We start from the raw sequence: 17,726 nt of genomic DNA, 5'->3' as shown, positions 1-17,726 counted from the left end.
TCCAGGCCTTGCACAGTCAGGGTCCTGGGGCTGCTTCGATGAGTTCAACAGAATCGACCTGCCAGTGCTTTCCGTTGCTGCTCAGCAGATCTCAATTGTTCTGACATCACGAAAGAAACACAGAAGCACTTTCATTTTTACGGACGGAGACTGCGTGAACTTGAATCCAGAGTTCGGCCTGTTTATCACCATGGTAAGACATGGAAACACACAGTCCTATTAAAAGAAACTCCTTGAAACTAGATGGAAAACATTAGATATACAGTATATACAAAGATATGTCATGCCTCTGTATCTAGAATCCAGGATATGCAGGCCGTCAGGAACTTCCTGAAAATCTAAAAGTGCAGTTCAGGACAGTGTCCATGATGGTGCCAGACAGGCAGGTGGGTCAAGGCTTCTTTCTGTGGAGAGAAACGTTTTTCTTTTTGCTGTGGTCCTAACACATCCCTCTACACTTTTGTCTCCGACAGATTATAATGAGAGTCAAACTAGCCAGTTGTGGATTCAATGAGAATGTTAACTTAGCACAGAAATTCTTTGTTCTTTACAAACTTTGTGAGGAGCAACTCACAAAACAGGTGAGAATCTTGTTAGCATTTCATAATTCCTATTTTGTTTGGTTATTGAACTACTGACATATAACCTCTGCTATTTGACAGGTCCACTATGACTTTGGACTAAGGAACATCCTGTCTGTGTTGAGAACACTTGGGGCGTGTAAAAGAGCTCGACCTGATGACACTGAGTCCAGCACTGTCATGAGAGTGCTTCGTGACATGAATCTGTCCAAACTGGTATCACACAAACTTAGTTCTTACCAACAGCTGTGATATATTGAATTGTATTGAATTTTGGGTGTGAAAGTATACTCTGTACACTGGATACAGTGCTGTGAATAAAAAAATCCATCTGTGTGTTTCAGGTGGATGAGGATGAGCCCCTCTTCCTTAGTCTTATCAATGACCTGTTCCCTGGTATCCAGCAGGACAACAGCACATATACTGAACTTCAAGCTGCTGTTGCTAATCAAGTTGAGCTTGCCGGTCTCGTTAACCACCCACCGTGGAACCTCAAGCTTGTTCAGGTGCCTTAAAATTGTTGTTTAGCATAATTATTATAAAGTTAGCTTTTGGAAAGTACTTTTCTTACTGGTATATCACTGTTGCTGTCTGGGTCAGCTTTATGAGTCTTCTCGAGTGCGCCATGGGCTGATGACTTTAGGCCCAAGTGGGGCCGGGAAGACCTCGGTTATCAACGTTCTTATGAGATCACTGAGTGAATGTGGAACCCCACACAGAGAGATGCGCATGAACCCCAAAGCAATCACTGCTCCGCAGATGTTTGGTCGTCTGGATGCAGCAACTAATGATTGGACTGATGGAATCTTTTCCACACTGTGGCGGAGGTCACTCAAAGCTAAGAAGGGTAATTCCAACATTTTGTCAACATCTAAGCTAAGAAAGTGTTTGTGATTAATACAGATGAGATCCTAAGAAAAAATATAAAACTGTACAAATGAAAACGGTATTGTATTAAATAATATCTAAGCAATACATAGTATTGTACTTTAGACATTTTTATCATATTACATTCAGTATAACACAATATAAAGGTTGTTGCAATTTTAATGTGATGCTAAATACTGCATCTGCACGATATTACTGCCCAGCTTCAACAAGACAATGAAAATGTCAGCTCAGAAGCTGAGCACTTTTCTTAAGCTATAGATGCCAGTTCATGCATATTTAGAGCTAAAATATGAGACGTCACATGAGACAGCCAGTATGGTTTACTGCACAGTGCGTTGTAACCAAAAAACAACAAAACAAAATGGTGACTCGCTGAGCTGCCTTGGTCGTAAGCACCTCGTCCCTGACATGTAAACCCACCTTTCAGATTGACACCACCGCATACGGAACTACACTTAGCCTTGTCTGGTCCGAGGGTAGCAGCTGGGGCAAATCCCAGGCTCCTGTTCCTACGGGACCCCAAAACAGGCCCCTTTTAAGTTCTGGGAATGACAGTGGAGATGCTGTTGTCCTTGGCACACACTGGCTCGCCCACTTTTGATCCAGTAGTGGGACAGCGGCTCATTAGTGACTGACAAAGTGCCAGAGGCTGCCGGAGAACTCAAACATTTAATTGCTTCGACGGGTTTACTCTTCAGGGGAAGTCATCTGGATTGTGCTGGATGGTCCCGTTGATGCAATATGGATCGAGAACCTCAACTCAGTCCTGGATGATAACAAAACACTGACCCTGGCTAATGGTGACCGCATCGTCATGTCACCATCCTGCAAGTTGGTGTTTGAGGTGCACAACATGGATAATGCCTCCCCTGCTACTGTGTCCCGTGTGGGAATGGTTTTTATAAGCTCCTCAGCTCTCAGCTGGCTACCCATCCTCCAGGTACTTTTGTGATATCTAAGTGTTGAAGACTTTTTTTTTCCTGAAAAAGAACAATGCTTTGTAAGCAGTGCTTAGATAGAACTTGGCTTTTGTATTGCAGGGATGGGCCAAGAAGCGCCCTGCTAGAGAGGCAGAGAGCATCATCGGTTTATATGAAAAGACATTTGAGGATGTTTACATGTATATGAGGCAAAACCTTAAACCCAAAATGGAGCTTTTGGAGTGTAACTACATAATACAGGTGTGTATTTAAAAAAAAAAAAAAGACTGAGAATAAAAACAGAATCAGATGATGCCTCGAAGCCTGAATTGTTTGACTATGTTCCTTCTTCAGTCCGTCAATCTGCTGGAGGGCCTCCTCCCAACCAAGGAGACAGAGGGCTTTGCTGGAAGCAAGCACCTTGAGCGCCTCTTTGTCTTTTGCCTGATGTGGAGTCTGGGAGCTCTTTTAGAATTAGAGGACAGAGACAAGCTGGAGGTCTTCATGAGAGGTCATGAAAGCGAAATTGATGTGCCTCAAACCAAGCCGGGAGAGACTATATTTGAGTACATGGTCAACACAAACGGTACAGTTATTTGACACGTAAAAGAGCATCAATTTGATGTTTTTTTTGTATAGTTTAAAGTGAACAAGCATTTGAATGTGGTGGCATGGTGGTTAAGTTAGCACTTCACAGCAAAAAGGGTATTATTGCGGGGTTTGTGTGCCCTCCCTGTATCTGCATGGCTTACACTGTAGTTGCGAGTGTCTGATTGTCCGTCTCTGTATTAGTCTTGTGTTGGACGCTCTAGCGTCCCTGCCTTCTTAACCAATAGCAGCTGTTAAAGGCTTCAGCCTCCTGCTACCCTCAACAGGGTTTACAGAATCTGGTCTCATTTCAGAGGCATCAGATTCGGAGATTTTGTTAAGACCCCTTCGCACTGCATATACCCACCTGAGAGTAATCTTTAGTATCAGTTATACGTTGTTAATTGTTGTGAAATAAGATGTATTAGAAATATTTGCTTTAGATGTCTGATACTGCCTCGAGTGGTGCGCCACAGCACAGACATGAAAGGACCCATTGTGCATACGTTCAGCACATCGCCAGCTTTGACAACGATGGGATGAGAATGGGTTTATATGTGACTAAAAAGAATGGCGACTTTTGTTTTAGGTGAATGGTGTCACTGGAACAATCTTGTGGAGGAATATGTCTATCCAACTGACCATGTGCCTGACTACACCTCCATTCTTGTTCCAAATGTGGATAACACAAGAACCTCTTTCTTGCTGGAGACTATTGCCAAACAACACAAGGTGATCTTGTGGTTTTTAAAAGAATATTTAGATAATGTTTATACTTAAAAATATGTTACTTTTTGTCTAAACTCTAAATGTTTTATATGTACAGGCCGTACTGCTTATTGGTGAACAAGGGACAGCGAAGACAGTGATGATCAAAGGCTATGCAAAGAAATACGATCCTGAGACGGATCTGTTCAAATCACTGAACTTCTCATCTGCCACAGAGCCCTTGATGTATCAGGTAAAAGATATTTTAAAATGTTTTTTGTGCTTGAATTTTTACAGTCCTACATTGGTTCATGTTTGCAAAAACTTTCTTCGTACACAGCGATCAGTGGAAAGTTACATTGAGAAAAGGATTGGCAGCACCTATGGACCCCCAGGAGGACGCAGGATGACCATCTTCATCGATGACATAAATATGCCTATTGTCAACGAATGGGGAGATCAGGTGTTGCTTTCTTTTTTTTTTTTAATGAACATCTGTCTGTCTATCTGTCGCTTTAATCTGATGAGTTACTTTATGTGGCTATCCAACCAGATCACAAATGAGATAGTCCGCCAGATGATGGAAATGACTGGCATGTACAATCTGGATAAACCAGGAGATTTCACCACGATTGAGGATGCACAGATTCTGGCTGCCATGATCCACCCTGGTGGGGGTAGAAATGACATCCCACAAAGACTGAAGAGACAGTTTACAGTCTTCAACTGCACTCTGCCAGCCAACACCTCCATTGATAAGATCTTTGGTAGGTTGGTCTAAAATAATCACATTTGTTCTGCTTCCATTACTGTAGTTTTCATTTTACAGTTAACGGTTTCTTCATGTTCTTTTTGTGCAGGTGTGATTGGCTCTGGATATTTCCATGAATGCAGGGCATTCCAGCCAAGCATATCAGCAATGGTTAAATGTCTAGTGTCTGCTGGGAGGATCGTTTGGCAGTGGACAAAGGTACTTACCTGGAATATGATGAGAAGTTTATAATAGGAATTGATTATAGGTAAATGGTATTGATAAGTTTGTTAACTTGTTTTATGACACCACATTGAAGGTCAAAATGCTTCCAACACCATCAAAGTTCCACTACATTTTCAATTTGAGGGACTTGTCCAGGATCTGGCAGGGAATGTTAAACGTTAAGGCAGAGGAGTGTGGTGACATCTCCACCCTATTGGCTCTTTTCAAGTGTGAATGTACAAGGGTGATAGCAGACAGGTAAAATCCTTTTTTAAGTTAAAAAACAAAAAGTTGGAAGAAAGCATTACTCTAAGACTTTGCTTTGTTGCAGGTTTATTTGCTCTGAGGACAGAGATTGGTTTGAGAAGGCTGTATGTCGTGTCATCCAAGAGCACGTTGACCCAAACCTCGTTCAAGAGCTTCATTCTGAGCCGTATTTTGTGGACTTCCTCCGAGATGCACCTGAGCCAACTGGAGAGGAAGACGATGATGCCTGTTTTGATGCCCCTAAGATCTATGAACTGGTGTGAAATCTGAATTCGTACATCAGTGCTTGATAGTTTCATGGTAGTAAGTTGATGGAGGAAACTGTCACCATAATCTGTATGAACAACTTGTTTCAGGTGCCAGATTTTCAGTTCTTATCAGATAAGCTTGTGATGTATCAAGCTCAGCACAATGAGGTAGTAAGGGGCTCCACCCTGGATCTGGTTTTCTTCAAAGACGCAATGACTCATCTTGTCAAGGTGACACCTGAAGCGAGTATAGCTGATGCATTTCTTGTAGACTAGGCTAGATATAATACTGATTCTTTTTAGATTTGCTCCTCTTTAGGTCTCACGAATCATTCGCACTGACAATGGAAATGCCCTGCTTGTGGGAGTGGGAGGATCAGGAAAACAGAGTCTGACGCGCCTGGCCTCATACATAGCTGGATACAGCATCTTCCAGATCACATTAACCAAGTGAGATGAGTCATAGTTGTGAGAGCTCTGTTTGTAGGGACTTTAATCACACTGATCAAACTGTTCTTGGGGCTCTCTGAGGGTTAGAGGCGCTCCCCAAAGGACAATGAACCATCAGGGGCTTTTTTTCTGCTTGCATTCAAGTGATATAACCTGCAAACCTGTCTCAGTCGGCCCTAGGTGTCACTTTAAGTCCATTCCTCTGTTTTAAAAAAAATAATAATAATACAATAATTTCTTATTATATATTGCTTATAGGCAATGTTTTAAATAGGTTTGTTTGTTTTAGTTTTTTTTACTTCCCTTTGATAGTAGTGGTTCCAGTGGTGTGTTCATACCTTCAACCAGTCACTGTACACTTACCTCATCTGGACCTATCACGTCACCTTCATGTCTCCGTTATGCTGGGAAAGCTCCCGCTCCAAAGTAGAAATTAAAGACGCCACAGAAGGAGTTCTATAAACTCTGAGCTCCTACTATAGACATTCTTCCAGGGTCTCGGGTGATTGGTCAAGCACATGAATACAGTACTAAGATCAGCTCTAATTAACTGCTATTAATTTTATCCTTAAAAGTAGGAAACAAATAAAAAGTTCAATTCGATAAACGTACCTATTAAAGGCGGGGTAGGGGATCTTTTTCTGGAACATTTTTTTACATATTGCTTGAAATACTCTTCACACCCCCATTGCAACCAATTAATTAAAAGTTTTGACACAAATATGAAAATTTTTAGTGGCCTCTAGAACGTACAATCTAGGAAAAACAGTATCCAATCATTGTGAACGGACCGTTCACAATGATTGGATTCTGATGGCGTCTATCACCTGCAATCTGCTTCTCCCTCCCCCTCCTCCCCCCCCTGTGCGCGTACCCTGCTCCGTGAACGAATTACACGTCCAGAAGCTTGGCAGGAAGCTAAACTAGAGCCAGCTTGGCTAGCACCTAGCATTATTAAACGTATAGTTAGCATAAACTAAATACTAAATACGGCAACAATCGATGCTTGCTGTCAGAACAGCGCTCGTGCACCTTCTTGCTCGTGCGCGTTCATGTACTCTAGAGGCGTGCCTTCGGGGGGAAAGTGAAGAAAAGGGTTGGGACTTTTTACCGGTGTATTTTCAAAATGCAGCTTCGCTGGACTCAAAATCCAGGATCTCCTACCCTACCTTTAAAATACAAGAATGAGTGTCCTTTGAAGCCATGAGCTGTTTGTAGTTGCATTTGCACTGAAAGTGAAATGCTGGGCCTTCTTTCCAATTATGTGGTGTTTATTTTTCCTTACTTAGAACATACAACATGAGTAATTTCATGGATGACCTGAAACTGTTGTATAACACAGCGGGGGCTGAGGGCAAAGGCATCACCTTCGTCTTTACAGACAACGAAATCAAGGATGAGGCTTTCCTCGAGTACCTCAACAATATTCTCTCTTCTGGAGAGGTGAGATCTCATAAAGGTATAAAGGCGTATCTGAATATCTGCTGATTGTGTAACTGAACACTGGAATCTTCAGTCTAATTGAAACGGACTGGAATTGGTCCTGTATGACTGAAACAAAGAGGTGGGGCAGAATGTAACGTCTCAAAGGAAAAGCTTCGCTGGTCCTGACCATGTTGTAATCGTTTCAGGTCTCCAATCTTTTTGCAAAAGATGAGATGCAAGAGATCACCCAGAACCTGATCCCAGTTATGAAAAAGGAGTTTCCTCGAATTCCACCAACTTTTGACAATCTTTATGACTACTTTATATCTCGGTTTAGGAAGAATTTACACGTTGTTCTGTGCTTCTCACCGGTAAGTTGAAACTTTGTATATTTTCTGTTTATACCCAAAAGCAACCGCCCAAACTTTTGCTACTTTTATTCCAAATCTCTTTTTATTCACAGCATGTTTAGATGCTCAACAGTGACATTATATATACACTTACACCCATAACTACCTCCATAAATGAACCTTTTCATTGGAGTTTTACTCTACTCTTGTTTAAAGGTGGGGCAGAAGTTTCGCTCCAGATGTCTGAAGTTTCCGGGCTTGATTTCCGGCTGCACAATGGACTGGTTCACCCCTTGGCCCAATGAGGCTCTGGTTGCTGTGTCCACCTATTTCTTATCTAAGTTTCACATGGTTTGTCCAGCTGATGTGAAGACTTCAGTGATGACCACCATGGGAACTTATCATCACAAAGTATCTGAAACATGTGAAAGTTACTTTGAAAGGTATCACATTTACACAAATCCAATTTGTTCAGAAACATACGCTATCAAACACAGTCATAACGCTGTATGTTGTTCATCTCTCAGGTTTCGAAGACGAGCTCACGTCACCCCTAAATCTTACCTTTCTTTTATAAATGGTTACAAAACATTATATGCCGAAAAGCACAACTATATCAACACTTTGGCAGAGCGCATGAATGTTGGTAAGGAATTTGAACAGGAAGGCAGTTGTGTCTTTATAAAGATTGTGTACTTTATGGAGGATTTTGTATGGTCTACTCCTGTAAAAGATTACACCAGATGTTACTGATTTCCAGGGTTGGACAAACTGATGGAGGCCAGTAAGTCGGTGGCTCAATTATCAAAAGATCTTGAAGTAAAGGAAAAAGAGCTCGCTATTGCATCTGCCAAAGCTGACGAGGTAAATCAGATACGTCCAAGCTCCTGTGACCTGCAGATAAGATTGATGATGGATGGATGTTTATGAGCAACTTTCCTCCAATCAGTACTTCCACAGTAATGTAAAACCATAAAATTAAGAACAATTTGAGTTCTGTACATAGTGAGGTAGCAGAATCAGTTTATTCATAGGTTCATTGTGGAAATTAGCTTCTGGTTTGATGTGAATAGCTGACAGAGGTTTTGTCATTTCTGAAAAGCTGTTTGAAAGCTCAACACCATGGACGCACGCGTATGATGCATTTGAAGGCATGAGATGTTTATTTTTGCATTCACCAAGGTGCTGGCAGAGGTGACAGTCAGTGCTAAAGCTGCAACCATTGTGAAGAATGAGGTCCAAGTTGTGAAGGACAGAGCCCAGAAAATTGTGGATGGAATAGAGTATGAGAAAGCTATAGCTGAGGAAAAGCTGGAGGCTGCCAGGCCAGCTTTAGAAGAAGCTACAGCTGCACTGAATGTGAGATATCTCTGACTTATTTGAAGATATTTACACCATGCATTCTACGATATGTTACATGATATACTTAAAAACTCCACAGACCATCAAGCCAGCTGACATTGCCACAGTGAGAAAATTGGCCAAGCCTCCACACCTGGTCATGAGGATCATGGACTGCTGTCTGATTTTATTTAACAAAAAGTTAGACCCTGTTACATGTGATCCAGAACGAAGCTGTCTTAAACCATCATGGTCAGAAGCACTGAAGGTAACAAATTTCCTTTTTCTAAAAATTCAGTTGTTGCAAATGATAAATATATGAATTCCACTCATATATTAAAGGAGACACATTGTGCCCTGAGGTCTTAAATGTGTCATGTTTGGTTGAAATACTACAGAGATATAACACAGCAGCTCTTTTCAAGCCCACATTTGCAGGCCTTTTTTTCAGTATTAGTTTTAGGAGGTGGAGTGAGCCAGCGGACTCAACTCTGCTCCTCTCTTCTGCAGGGTGTGCCTTTTTTGAGATTTGTTCTACAGCTTTGATGCTTCCATGCAAATGTAAATTTGGACACAATTCACACCTAAAAACCCTTAAAGTGCATTAATATGTGAGAAGGTACAGTAGGTAGCCTGAAAGCTCATGAAATGAAAGAAGGCCTGTAAGAAGTTGGATTATTATCAAATTGATTTCTTAAGTAAACTTAACTAAACAAAAAGCAAGAACAAATTAGTCTTGACATCTGGCTTTTGGGTTAAAGCGAATGCAGCACGATTTAAAGTTGAAGATGGATGGGGATGAAAAGATGGCAGCTGGATAATTCTGCTCTGAGTGCAAAACTGAGCGGCGTGTTCTTCCTCACAAATGGCATTTGCATGAATTCATTTGTTTTGTCCTTTTCAGCTTATGAGTGGCTCTGGTTTCTTGACAAGCCTCCAGCAGTTCCCAAAGGACAGCATTAACGAGGAAACTGTGGAACTACTGCAGCCTTACTTTGACATGGAGGATTACACCATGGAAAATGCCAAGAAAGTGTGTGGTAGTGTAGCTGGTCTGCTCGCATGGACTCGTGCTATGGCCTCATTCTTTGCCATCAACAAAGAAGTGTTGCCACTCAAGGTAAAGTTAAAGTTCATCATGTTGGCGACTGTTTTTTTTTTCTTTCTTTTTCATTTTAGATTTGTCGTAGGCGGCTATTCTTCTCCAATAATGCCATTTAAAACTCTCTATTCTCAGCCTGTTTGAATCTATTTTAGGTAAATAGGTGATTAAACCTCATTTTTAGCCCAAAGCCTTTTTATGCTACAGTATAACTGCATTGTTTGTTTCCAGGCCAACCTTGCCATTCAAGAGAACCGTCTAACTGTGGCTAATAACGAGCTGTGCGCGGCAGAGACTCAGCTGGCTGAAAAGCAAGCAGAGTTTGACAAAGTCAAGGCCAAATGCGACGCTGCAATGAAAGAGAAACAGGTGTGACGCACCCTTTTGAAAAATGTCATGACTGCGTTGACTTAAATCTAGAGATTGTAGCTGACACAGGCGTCTTGTCTTTCAGGAATTGGTGGATGATGCTGAGATGTGTAGGAATAAAATGCAGGCTGCATCTGCACTTATTGACGGACTTAGTGGAGAGAAAGCTCGCTGGATCGAGCAACGCAAAGAATTTAAGTCACAAATAAACAGGCAGGTTACAAAGGAAATGCAATTGAATATCAAAATGTTATATTCCAAGGGGGGTTAGTCTTTAAAGAGGTTCATTACTATAATTCAGGATTGGTTCTTCAAGGACAGATTTAAAAGGTTTTGATAATGGCTTTTATATGAGTCCAGCTGCTTCTGCCTTTGTTTTCAGACTTGTGGGTGACGTACTCCAGCTCACCGGCTTCTTGTCGTACTGCGGTCCATTCAACCAGAGTTTCCGTGATATGTTGTTGAAGGACATCTGGGAGGCGGAGCTCCGGAAGCACAAAATCCCTTTTACAGAAAATCTCAACATCATTTCTGCCCTGGTGGATGCTCCCAATGTGAGAACAATGCCAGCCTATTTTTATTTGATACTAGTCCTGTGAAAAGTAAAAAAAATTCATTTGAACCATTGACTATCATTTTTAATATTTAAGATAAGTGAGTGGAACCTTCAGGGACTCCCGGGAGACGACTTGTCAGTTCAGAATGGCATCATCGTCACAAAAGCAACAAGATATCCCCTCCTCATCGATCCACAGACTCAGGGAAAAGCTTGGATTAAGAAAAAGGAAGAGGCCAACGAACTTCAAGTATATAGCCAAATGATTTTCACTTGTGTCATTTTTACCCTAATTACACGCTTAAGTAAAGCATGTCGTAGAAGTAAACTGATTTCATGTTCAGGTCACGTCCCTCAACCACAAATTCTTTCGCACACATTTGGAAGATTGTATTTCCATGGGACGCCCAATGCTCATTGAGGATATATTTGAGGAGCTTGACCCAGCCCTGGACAACGTGCTCGAGAAAAACTTTATCAAATCTGGGACCAGTTTCAAGGTATTTTTAACCTTCATGTCCATTCGAATTTACCAATACAACTTTAAAATGTGTACACTCTTAAAATTGTCTTAAATGTTTTTTTATAGGTCAAAGTAGGAGACAAAGAGGTAAACGTAATGGATGGGTTCCAGCTCTATATAACTACCAAACTGCCTAATCCAGCATACACTCCAGAGGTCAGCGCAAAAACATCCATTATTGATTTCACTGTAAACATGAAGGGCCTGGAGAACCAGCTGCTCGGCCGAGTCATCCTCAAAGAAAAATACGTGAGTGTGCCATTTGTTCTAGAAACGCAGCTTGCTTTCCCCATTTGGTTTAAAAATATAACTTTATCTGTGATTGTTTTAGATAACTGTTTTTCCAGTGTAAGAATATGATATTGACTGGCTCTTGGTTTTTTTTCACTCATCTCAACAGGAGCTAGAAGCAGAAAGATTGAAACTAATTGAGGATGTAACTGCTAATAAAAGAAAGATGCAGGAGTTGGAAGACAATTTGCTGTACAAACTCAGCAGCACTAAAGGTCCTATAGTTACTGTTGTAGACTAATGCCAGTTTCTCCAGTCATACCTGTTCTTTTTCCTAAAGTGAAAGTGTGTCTGTTTGTCTGGTTAAAGGTTCTTTGGTTGACGATGACTCCATGATTGGCATTCTGACCACGACTAAGCAAACTGCTGCGGAAGTTAGTGCAAAGCTCAGTGTTGCAGCTGAAGCAGAAGTAAAGATCAATGTCGCTCAAGAAGAATACCATCCAGTTGCCTCTCGAGGAAGCACATTGTACTTCCTCATCACGGAGATGAGCATGGTCAATATCATGTACCAGACCTCCTTGGGTCAGTTCCTCAAAATCTTTGATCTGTCACTCGCAAGGTATGGCTTTATCGTGATTTAAGAAGTATGTCTGCACAGTCTTATCATAAGATGTTTGAGATTAAAGCTCGGAAACTATTCCAACCATTACTTCCTCTAATGACCAACAAATTTGTCTGGAAAGAACAATAGGTTGACAAAGATGTTTCTTTAACCACGCTGTGGTGTGGTCGTGTTCTTCAAATATGCTTTGTTCTCTGTGTCTTTGCCTCCCTCGTTTTTTTATGCAGATTTTTTGTTTTTAATTAATGCGCTTTTGCAGGTCTGAGAAGGCCTCCAAAACTCAGAAGCGGATTGCAAATATTATTGAATATCTGACGTTTGAGGTTTTCCGATACACAGTCAGAAGCCTTTATGAAAACCACAAGTTCATCTTCACACTCCTGCTGGCCCTCAAGATTGACTTACAGAATAACAGAATACAACACAACAAATTTCAGATTCTTATTAAAGGTAAGGTGTGCATCATTCCCAGGAAAAGTTGAATTGCCTTTTGGACTTGACATCTCTGAACATAATTGATGAAACAATAGGTGGCGCAGCTCTTGACCTGAAGACCTGTCCATCAAAGCCATTCAGCTGGATCCTGGATATGGTGTGGCTGAACTTGGTAGAACTCAGCAAGCTGCCACAGTTCACTAACATTATAAACCAGGTAAGCCATAGATCCACGAATGATCTGTACATCTGAATTCTTCATCTGCTTGTAGTGGCATCAGTTTTGGTATTGACATGGTTTGTAGGTGTCCCAAAATGGGAAAAACTGGAAAGCATGGCTCAATCTTGATGCCCCAGAGGAAGGCGTCACTCCAGATGGATACAACTCTCTTGATGTTTTCCATAAGCTTTTGCTGATAAGGTTGGGTCCTCCTACTTGAATGTTGATTACATGTTTGATTACACCATATTATAAAATGCAATCACCTCACAAGCTTTTTTTCTCACAGGTCTTGGTGCCCTGATCGCACCTTGTCTCAGGCCAGAAAGTATGTGGGAGACTCTTTGGGCATGAGATTCGTTGAGCCTGTCCTCTTGAACCTTCACAGCACCTGGCAGGAAAGTGATCCTCGCACCCCCCTCATTTGCTTCCTTTCTATGGGCTCAGATCCCACCGAACAAATCGAAGCACTTGCCAAGAAACTTAATCTCGGTGAGTTTGCCCTGTCCTGCCCCATTTTTTATTTTATTTTACTGAACTTTTTTATTTTCTTTTGAAGATGTAATGCCAAAATCTCCTGACGTCTGATTGTGTTTACATTCAGACCAGTTCCCAACTTGCGACGCTATCTACTTTTGATTCAGTTAGAACTGTATGAAACCCAAATTTTGTGATTGATGTCCCTGTGACCGTGGTAACCAACAGGATCCTGGATGTTGGTTGCTGTGTGCTCTTTGCAGTGGCACCTTGGGTGTTCACTGGGCAATCCAGCTCATGTATTTGTTTTCCTGAGCATAAATTCATTTGATTGTGGCTGTTAAAATTCCACTAATTGAAAGGTCTGTGGTTTGATCCGTGGCCCTTAATTCCCCGTAATGTTTCATCCTTGTGTAAGTGTGTGTGTTATGTTGTGTTAGAAAGATAATTATGTTTTGTATGTACAGTATAGTTAAAGGCCTGTGGCTTGTACTGCAAAGTCCTGAGTGGTGGATTAGACCAGGGGGGAAAGCACTATTTAAATGCACTCTATATGTTCATGTCTATGTAAATACTCCCACTGTTTCGGTTTACAGAATGCAGAGCAATATCTATGGGACAAGGACAAGAGGTGCATGCAAGGAAGCTGGTCAAGACATCAATGACAGAGGTGCTTTTAGAAGTTACTGAAGAAGTATAATGCATGAGTTAAGCCTTTCCAACTGAGGCAGTTCCAGGATTGGTACCAGTTCTTTGACCAAGAACCCCTCAATTCAGGGTCTGGAGGGAACCTGTGAACTCTGAGACCAGCTAACAGTTTGACCGCCATTAAAAAGATAAATAAATGAATACTGAGCAAGGGGAACATTTAGACTAAAGAAGTGTCATTATGAACGTAAAATCGATATAGCATCGAAAAGCTAATGATGTCATCTTTCATCTGATATTTTAGATAGTGTTAATATTGCCAGTTGTGGTTTGCAAATGGCCATACACACAGAATTGACCATGTCTGAGTGGGATTTGTAATGGAAATCAGAGTTTATAAATAGCATTGCAGCCAGGGCTTAGAAATGCCAGCTGGCAGTATTAAAACATTACATACCATTTATAAGCCTAGATGCAAACTGCATTTGTGAAAGCACCCCTCATAGGGCGGTAATCATAAATGCTGACTGTGTTGTTGGAACGAACGTATATGACCACAAGGCTCAGGAGTGGCTCTCGTGCATGTGGACAAGCAAATGGTTTCATAGAAAGTTCACAAAGTAAAGCAGCTTCCAGCAGGTGACGGCATCTGGTGAATGCTTTCATGTGGGAGTGTATTGGATTGTCCTGATGTGCAAGCTAGAGTGTTGCTTCTTGCTTTCAACAGCAATGGCTGACTGTTTTACCTGATCCGTGGCTTTTGTGTCTGGATGTGTACAGGGAGGTTGGGTCCTTCTGCAGAACTGTCACCTGGGGTTGCAGTTTATGGATGAGCTGCTAGAAACTATCACAGTTACAGAGAGCATGCATGACACGTTCAGGGTGTGGATCACCACAGAGCCACACGATCTGTTCTCCATCACACTCCTACAGGTGAGACTTGACAACATCGTCATAAAAAGGAAGGTGTTAAAAGTTTTTGTACACGCACAGACTGTCTCTCACTCTTTACCTTTTAAGTCTTCCATCAAGTTCACCAACGACCCCCCCCAGGGAATACGTGCTGGTTTGAAACGAACATTTGCAGGAATTTCACAGAACCAGTTGGAAGTCAGCAACCTGCCCATGTGGAAGCCTTTGCTGTACGGTGTGGCCTTTTTACACACTGCTGTGCAGGTACTGCGCATTCTAAGTTCACGCGTGTCATAGTGGAACTTTATTTAAAGGAAATATTAAAAAAGAATACATGCTTTGCTCCTGGCACAGTTTATATGAGAAACAGAGTGAACTAACCATATTTAGAAGTACCGTAACCTTGACAATGGCACTACTTAATTTGGTAGCCTTTTTTTTCTTATTAATTTCATAATTGATAATGAAATCATTTGTGCCATTTTAATAATGCATTAGGCAAATTTTCCACCTCATTACCATATTGAGAATGTGTTGGCTTTAGTTTATTTTATAGCCTTTTGAAGTTTGAGTGGTTTGTATTTTCCAGTGTAGCACAAATCAACTCGTGTCTGTGACTTTTTTCCTCCAGTAGAAGGAAGGCTGTTCGTCATAATAACACAGGGATTTTCTGATTTTACATGGTAACCTTTTCTTTTTTTTTTGGCTTTGTAAGGAACGACGTAAATTTGGACCCTTAGGTTGGAACATACCTTACGAGTTCAATTCGGCCGATTTCTCTGCAAGTGTTGAATTTGTTGAAAGACACTTGGATGATTGCGGCCCCAAGAAGGTGAGCGTTTTGCAGCCCTGGTTTAATATTTTTATGTCATCCTCCCTCCCTCACTCACTACTTTGTGTCCCCCCCCACAGGATGTGTCATGGATAACCTTGCGATACATGCTCGCTGAGGTGCAATATGGAGGAAGGGTCACAGATGACTATGACAAACGCCTGTTGAAGTGTTTTGCTCGTGTAATAATCCCAGTTTTTTTGTTGATTCGTGTGTTACAACTCCCGGTGTTTTATGTTGCATTGTATTACATTTGATACGACACGTGAAGCTCAATGTTCTTAATTACAGGTGTGGTTCAGTAAGAAGATGTTTGACCCAACATTTTGCTTTTACACGGGCTACAAAATTGCGGTGTGTAAGACAATAGAAGAGTACATGGATAACATTCAGAGTTTACCCACTGAGGATTCACCCCAAGCACTGGGGCTGCACGCTAATGCTGATATCACGTAAGGAGAATGTCGTCATGATGAAGCATTAAAGCTGCGGTCGGCAACTTTTTTTTAGTCATATTAGCTTGAACTGTCATGGGATTCTGGAAGGAGAATATTAAATAGGCTGTTTAGGAAAAATAACGAAATCTGTAGCTCCCTCTGAAGCCTGTAATCATGCTTGCAAAAACCGAGCGCTCCCGGCTGTTTTTAACCAATCAAGTTAGGGTGGAGGAATCCTACCTGTCAGTCACAGCTTGTGCACACGCTGCTGAGCGTGAGTCTGCCCCAGCTTGTGTGCGCTCACACTGGTGTGAACTCACGTGCACAACCTCGTCCACAGAGGGGGAGGGGTTTGGGGGGCGATTCGGAGCTTGTTAGAGGTTGGGGGAGGGACCTGAGAGTGTATCAGTTTGAATTTTCCGACTTTAGACTCGGAATTTTGAAAACCTGCCGACTGCAGCTTTAAAAGCGGTCTTGTTGTATTTACTATACTTAGGTTTTCTTGAGGTTATTGCATTTCTCTTCTATAATGAATGTTGACCAGATACCAGACAAACACATCTGCTGAGGTGTTAGACACAATCACAAATATTCAGCCCAAGGAAAGTGGAGGGGGATCTGGAGAGACTCGGGAGTCCATCGTCCACAAAATGGCAGAGGACATGTTGGACAAACTGCCCGCTAATTACATTCCACATGAGGTCAGTTGGTAGGATCATTAGGCTTTTTACAGGCCAATGTACACGTTCTCTTAATCTAAACTCTGTAACTTTGATGGGTTCAGGTCAGAGCCAGACTGTTGACAATGGGAGCTCTTAACCCAATGAACATCTTCCTACGTCAGGAAGTGGATCGAATGCAAAGGATCATCTCTGTGGTGCGCTCGAGTCTGACTGACCTGAAGCTGGCCATTGATGGCACAATAATAATGAGTGATGTAAGATTTCTGATTCCTCAGCACATCGCTTCATATTTGCTTCTTAAGATACGCACTTCTCTGTATGTTTGTTACTCAGTTTTTTCATCAACGATTGTCTGTTAGAGTTAGATTAGATTTTCAGGAGGCTTTAAAATGCTTTCAAACTCCTGGTATGTACTTTGTTCCTAGAACCTTCGTGATGCTCTGGACAATATTTTTGACGCTCGTGTGCCCAGCCTGTGGAGGAAGATCTCCTGGGAGTCTTCCACTCTGGGCTTTTGGTACACCGAGCTTATCCAGAGAAACAAACAGTTCTACAGTTGGGTGTTTCAAGGAAGGCCCAAAGCGTTTTGGATGACGGGTTTCTTTAACCCTCAGGGTGAGTTTGTGGTTTTGATGGAATGAGGCCTTTTACAATGTCAAACACTGAGTTGGCTGCATTACTGGTTAAGACCTTGAAGTTTTGAGCATGATGGAGCTGACACGTCTTAAAGACTTCCAGCAGCTAAAGTTACACGTTATTAGACCTAATGTTTAGTTGAATGTTTGCAGGTTTTTTAACAGCCATGAGACAAGAAGTAACCAGGGCGAACAAAGGCTGGGCTCTGGACACAGTCACACTGAACAACAATGTCCTGAAGAAGTCAATGGAGGAGATCACAGCCTCGCCAACGGTGAGTGGGTGTTTTCTTCTC

The 17,726-nt window shown here is 41.8% G+C and overlaps 1 pseudogene; it reads left to right on the top strand.

Moving 5' to 3' along the window:
* LOC142376949 (dynein axonemal heavy chain 8-like) overlaps nt 1–17,726 on the top strand; it is a 58,173-nt pseudogene that overhangs the window by 40,096 nt on the left and 351 nt on the right.

Source organism: Odontesthes bonariensis, chromosome 3 (genome assembly GCF_027942865.1).
Source record: "Odontesthes bonariensis isolate fOdoBon6 chromosome 3, fOdoBon6.hap1, whole genome shotgun sequence".
In the NCBI taxonomy this organism is placed as follows: domain Eukaryota; kingdom Metazoa; phylum Chordata; class Actinopteri; order Atheriniformes; family Atherinopsidae; genus Odontesthes; species Odontesthes bonariensis.
This window is presented reverse-complemented; position numbering and strand designations above follow the sequence as displayed.